This window comes from Balaenoptera physalus (assembly GCF_965194825.1).
Source record: "Balaenoptera physalus genome assembly, chromosome: X".
In the NCBI taxonomy this organism is placed as follows: Eukaryota; Metazoa; Chordata; class Mammalia; order Artiodactyla; family Balaenopteridae; genus Balaenoptera; species Balaenoptera physalus.
Genome location: NC_138903.1, coordinates 8,572,631 through 8,578,630, shown reverse-complemented (window position 1 = coordinate 8,578,630; position 6,000 = coordinate 8,572,631).

The following is a 6,000-nucleotide window of genomic DNA, read 5'->3' as shown; positions in this document are numbered from 1 at the left end:
CTAATAAGGGTATTAACTCCTTAGATTGTTGTGAAGATTAAATGAAAAAATTCCAGGGAAGTGGTTGGCACAGAATCTACATAGGGCTTTTTAGGCACATAAAAGCCCTCCACCAAATGTTGGCCTTTGAAACGTTCTAGGGGAAGGGCTGGCTGATGGGGGTGGCCACAGCCCTGCTGTGAGTAGCCTATTCTCTGCCCTCGTTCCTTCCTCCGTGACAGCCCTTTGTCTGTCCATCTGTCTGTCCATGAGACCTCTGAACCTCTACCCCAACTGCCATTTCTCCTCCCTACTGCTTCCCCTCCGGCCAGTGAGACAAAGGAGGAGTCCCTCTGTGTTCCTTGTTCAGGGATGTGGGTCCCTCGTTGTGGCCTCCTCTGATGTTGCCAACTGGATGGAAGAGCCCACAACCTTGAGTAAGAACTCACAGGAAGGGGGAGGTAAGAAATGCCAGGACATGCGCAGTTCTTAACAGGGGAGGCGAGGGGAGGAGAAAGGAAAGGGCTTGTCTCTGAGAGGGAATGGGAGCATCCGTGTGAATGTACAAGTGACGTTTGAGGAACTGCCAAGAAGTCAAACTCAGCTAGCTCTGCAGACCCCCGCAGGGTGAAGAGAAAGAAGACAAGCACGGGTGGGAGAATGAGGGGGTCTCATAGGCCCTGCTACGATGTTTGAACTTCATCCGAAATATCATGGGGCTCTCCTGATGGGCTTGATGGAGGGAATGCCATAATCAGATTTCTATTTTAGAAAAAATACTCTCGCAGCGTGGAACAAGTAAAAAGGCCATCAGTAAAGAAAGGAATTCAAGGGGAGGGGAAGGTGGGGAGAGAGGGTGGGCAGTGCTAAGTCTAGTTTGGGCCCTTTTGAGTTGAATATACCTATGGGAACTGGAGATGGAACTTTCTGGAAGGGTCGGGTGACTGAGTTTGGAGCATCAGAGGGAGCCTTAGGAGAGAGAAGGTGAACAGTGCCAGGTAGAAGAGGAAGCATGAGTATAGTTGAGGTCCCCAAAAGGAGAGGGACAGAGCCAGACATGAAAGAGGCTGTGGAGGGAACTGACATTTACAGGTGGTGAGAGGAGAGCAGGGCTCTCAGTCCAGAGCACATGAAGTTGAGCCATTGTTTAGCCAAGACATGGAAACAACCTAAGTGTCCATGGAGAGATGAATGGATAAAGAAGATGTGGTACATGTATACAATGGAGTACTACTCAGCCATAAAAAAAAGAATGAAATAATGTCATTTACAGCAACATGGATGGACCTGGAGATGATCATACTAAGTGAAGTAAGTCAGAAAGAGAAAGACAAATACCATATGATATCACTTATATGTGGAATCTAAAATATGACACAAATGAACTTATTTACAAAACAGAAACAGACCCACAGACATAGAAAACAAACTTATGGTTACCAAAGGGAAGGGGGGGCAATAAATTAGGAGTTTGAGATGAGCAGATACACACTATTATATATAAAATAGATAAGCAACAAGGACCTACCGTATAGCACAGGGAACGATATTCAGTATCCTGTAATAAACCATAATGGAAAAGAATCTGAAAAAAAAAAAAAAAGATGAGCCACTGTTGCCACAATCTGGCATTCGAATCCTAGCTCTTCCACTTCCCCACCATTTTCTGGAAAAGGCATTTTCCTTCTACATCTGTAGTTCACCCCCAGAGTCCTGAGAACATCACCAATTTTTAAGAGACCACTACACACACTTCTCCATGAACAAATGTTGTGATGTGCAGGTGGGCGTAGAGCCACATGCAGAAATAGCCTGGCGATAGCCTGGTCATCAGTATAATCCAACAAAGTGGTCACAGATATTGTTTGTTTTTTTCATGCTGAGAGGTTCATCGTTTTTGTACTGTTGCAGAGCAAATAAGACAGCAACATATATTGTGCAATTTGCATGGCCAGCTGCATGTACTGTGATCGTCCCAGCCCACTTCTAAGGGCAAAATGCTTTCACTTTGTGGGGCTGGGGGCGAACAAGAACCCTTCAACCATGTGAAGAAAAGTATCAAGTCACCTCCCTCCCTACTTCCTTCCCGCCAGTTTAGCCCAGTTTTTCTTATTGAGCAAATGATTCTCTAGCAGTCTCAACAATAAGGGAGCAAGAGTTGAAAACTGGCCATATTTTGAACTGTCTTTCCAAGAAATTATTTGCTTTTTCTGAAACGTGTAGATTTTTTTTTATTGGAGTAAAATTGCTTTACAATGTTGTGTTAGTTTCTGCTGTAGCATGAAGTGAATCAGCTACATGTATACCTATATCCCCTCCCTCTTGGACCTCCCTCCCCCCTTCCCCCCCCATCTAGGTCATCACAGAGCACCGAGCTGAGCTCCCTGTACTACACAGCAGATTCCCACTAGCTATCTATTTTACACATGGTAGTGTATTTATGTCAAACCTAATCTCCCTATTTGTCCCCACCCTCCCCTTGCCCCACTGTGTTCACATGTCCATTCTCTACATCTACGTCTCTATTCCTGCCCTACAAATAGGTTCATCTGTACCATTTTTCTAGATTCCACATATATGCATTAATATATGATATTTGTTTTTCTCTTTCTGACTTACTTCACTCTGTATAACAGACTCTAGGTCCATCCATATCTCTACAAATGACCCAATTTCGTTCCTTGTTATGGCTGAGTAATATTCCACTGTATATGTGTACCACATCTTTATCTATTCATCTATCGTTGGACATTTAAGTTGTTTCCATGTCCTGGCTACTGTAAATAGTGCTGCAATGAACATTGGGGTACATGTCTCTTTTTGAATTATGGTTTTCTCAGGGTACATGCCCAGTAGTGGGATTGCTGGGTCACATGGTGGTTCTGTTTTTAGTTTTTTAAGAAATCTCCATACTGTTCTCCATAGTGGCTGTATCAATTTACATTCCCACCAACAGTGCAAAAGGGTTCCCTTTTCTCCACACCCTCTCCAGCATTTATTGTTTGTAGATTTTTTTAAAAATAAATTTATTTATTTATTTATTTTTGGCTGCATTGGGTCTTCGTTGCTTCACGCGGGCTTTCTCTAGTTGTGGCAAGCGGGGGCTACTCTTTGTTGTGGTGTGTGGGCTTCTCATTGCAGTGGCTTCTCCTGTTGTGGAGCATGGGCTCTGGGCCCATGGGGTTCAGTAGTTGTGGCACATGGGCTCAGCAGTTGTGGCTCGTGGGCTCTAGAGCGCAGACTCAGTAGTTTTGGCGCACGGGCTTAGTTGCTCCGCGGCATGTGGGATCTTCCCGGACCAGGGCTCGAACCTGTGTCCCCTGCATTGGCAGGTGGATTCTTAACTACTGCACCACCAGGGAAGTCTCTGTAAATTTTTTTGATGATGGCCATTCTGACCGGTGTGAGGTGATACCTCATTGTAGTTTTGATTTGCATTTCTCTAATAATTAGTGATGTTGAGCATCTTTTCATGTGCCTCTTGGCCATCTGTATGTCTTCTTTGGTGAAATATCTATTTAGGTCTTCTGCCCATTTTTTAATGGGGTTGTTTGTTTTTTTGATATTGAGCTCCATGAGCTGTTTGTATATTTTGGTGATTAATCCTTTGTCAACTGCTTCATTTGCAAATATTTTCTCCCATTCTGAGGGTTGTCTTTTCGTCTTGTTTATAGTTTCCTTTGCTGTGCAAAAGCTTTGAAGTTTAATTATGTCCCATTTGTTTATTTTTGTTTTTATTTCCATTTCTCTAGGAGGTGGGTCAAAAAAGATCTTGCTGTGATTTATGTCAAAGAGTGTTTTTCCTGTGTTTTCCTCTAAGAGTTTTATAGTGTCCAGTCTTACATTTAGGTCTCTAATCCATTTGGAGCTTATTTTTGTGTATGGTGTTAGGTAGTGTTCTAATTTCATTCTTTTACATGTAGCTGTCCAGTTTTCCCGGCACCACTTATTGAAGAGACTGTCTTTTCTCCATTGTATATCCTGCCTCCTTTGTCATAGATTAGTTGACCATAGGTGTGTGGGTTTATCTCTGGCCTTTGTATCCTGTACCATTGATCTATATTTCTGTTTTTGTGCCAGTACCATACTGTCTTGATTACTGTAGCTTTGTAGTATATTGAAGAATCCTTGCATTCCTGGGATAAATCCCACTTGATCATGGTGTATGATCCTTTTAATGCATTGCTGGATCCTGTTTGCTAGAATTTTCTCAGGATTTTTGCATCTATGTTCATCAGTGATATTGGTCTGTAATTTTCTTTTTTTGTGATATGTGTCTGGTTTTGGTACCAGGGTGATGGTGGCTTTGTAGAACAAATTTGGGAGTGTTCCTCCCTCTGCAATTTTTTGGAAGAGTTTGAGAAGGATCGGTATTAGCTATTCTCTAAATTTTTGATAGAATTCTCCTGTGAAGCCATCTGGTCCTGGACTTTTGTTTGTTGGAAGATTTTTACTTACAGTTTCAATTTCATTACTTGTGACTGGTCTGTTTATTTTCTAATTCTTCCTGGTTCAGTCTTGGAAAATTGTACCTTTCCAAGAATTTGTCCATTTCTTCGAGGGTGTCCATTTTATTGGCATATAGTTGTTTGTAGTAGTCTCTTATAATCCTTCGTATTTCTGCGGTGTCAGCTGTGATTTCTCCTTTTTCATTTCTAATTTTATTGATTTCGTCCTCTCCCTTTTTTTCTTGATGAGTCTGGCTAAAGGTTTATCAATTTTGCTTATCTTCTCAAAGAACCAACTTTTAGTTTTATTGATCTTTGCTACTGTTTTCTTCGTTTCTATTTCATTTATTTCTGCTCTGATCTTTATGATTTCTTTCCTTCTACTGATTTTGGGTTTTCTTTGTTCTTTCTCTAGTTGCTTTAGGTTTAAGGTTAGATTGTTTATTTGAGATTTTTCTTGTTTCTTGAGGTGAGATTGAATTGCTATAAACTTCCCTCTTAGAACTGCTTTTGCTGTGTCCCATAGGTTTTGGGTTGTCATGTTTTCATTGTCATTTGTTTCTATGTATTTTTTTATCTCTTCTTTGACTTCTTCAGTGATCTCTTGGTTATTTAGTAGTGCACTGTTTAGCCTCCATGTACTTGTGGTTTTTACAGTTTTTTTTCCTGTCATTGATTTCCAATCTCATAGCATTGTGGTCAGAAAAGATGCTTGATACAATTTCAATTTTCTTAAATTTTCCAAGGCTTGATTTGTGACCCAAGATGTGATCTATCCTGGAGAATGTTCCGTGCGCACTTGAGAAGAAAGTGTATTCTGCCACTTTTGGGTGGAATGTCCTATAAATATCAATTAAATCTATCTGGTCTATTGTGTCATTTAAAGCTTCTGTTTCCTTATTTATTTTCATTTTGGATGATCTGTCCATTGGTGTAAGTGGGGTGTTAAAGCCCCCCACTATTATTGTGTTACTGTTGATTTCCCCTTTTATGGTTGTTAGCATTTGCCTTATGTATTGAGGTGCTCCTATGTTGGGTGCATAAATATTTATAATTGTTATATTTTTTCTTGGATTGATCTCTTGATCATTATGTAGTGTCCTTCCTTATCTCTTGTAACAGTCTTTATTTTAAAGTCTATTTTATCTGATACAAGTATTGCTACTCCAGCTTTCTTTTGATTTCCATTTGCGTGTAATATCTTTTTCCATCCCTTCACTTTCAGTCTGTATGTGTCCCTAGGTCTGAAGTGGGTCTCTTGTAGACAGCATATATATGGGTCTTGTTTTTGTACCCATTCAGCCAGTCTGTGTTTTTTGGTTGGAGCATTTAATTCATTTACATTCAAGGTTAGTATTGATATGTATGTTCCTATTACCATTTTCTTAATTGTTTTGGGTTTGTTTTGTGGCTCTTTTCCTTCTCTGTGTTTCCCACCTAGAGAAGTTCCTTTAGCATTTGTTGTAAAGCTGGTTTGGTGGTGCTGAATTCTCTTAGCTTTGAAATGTGTAGATTTCAAAAAGAAAGACTAGTTTAAAATATTGCTTGTCTCAACATATTCAAATTGAGCAGA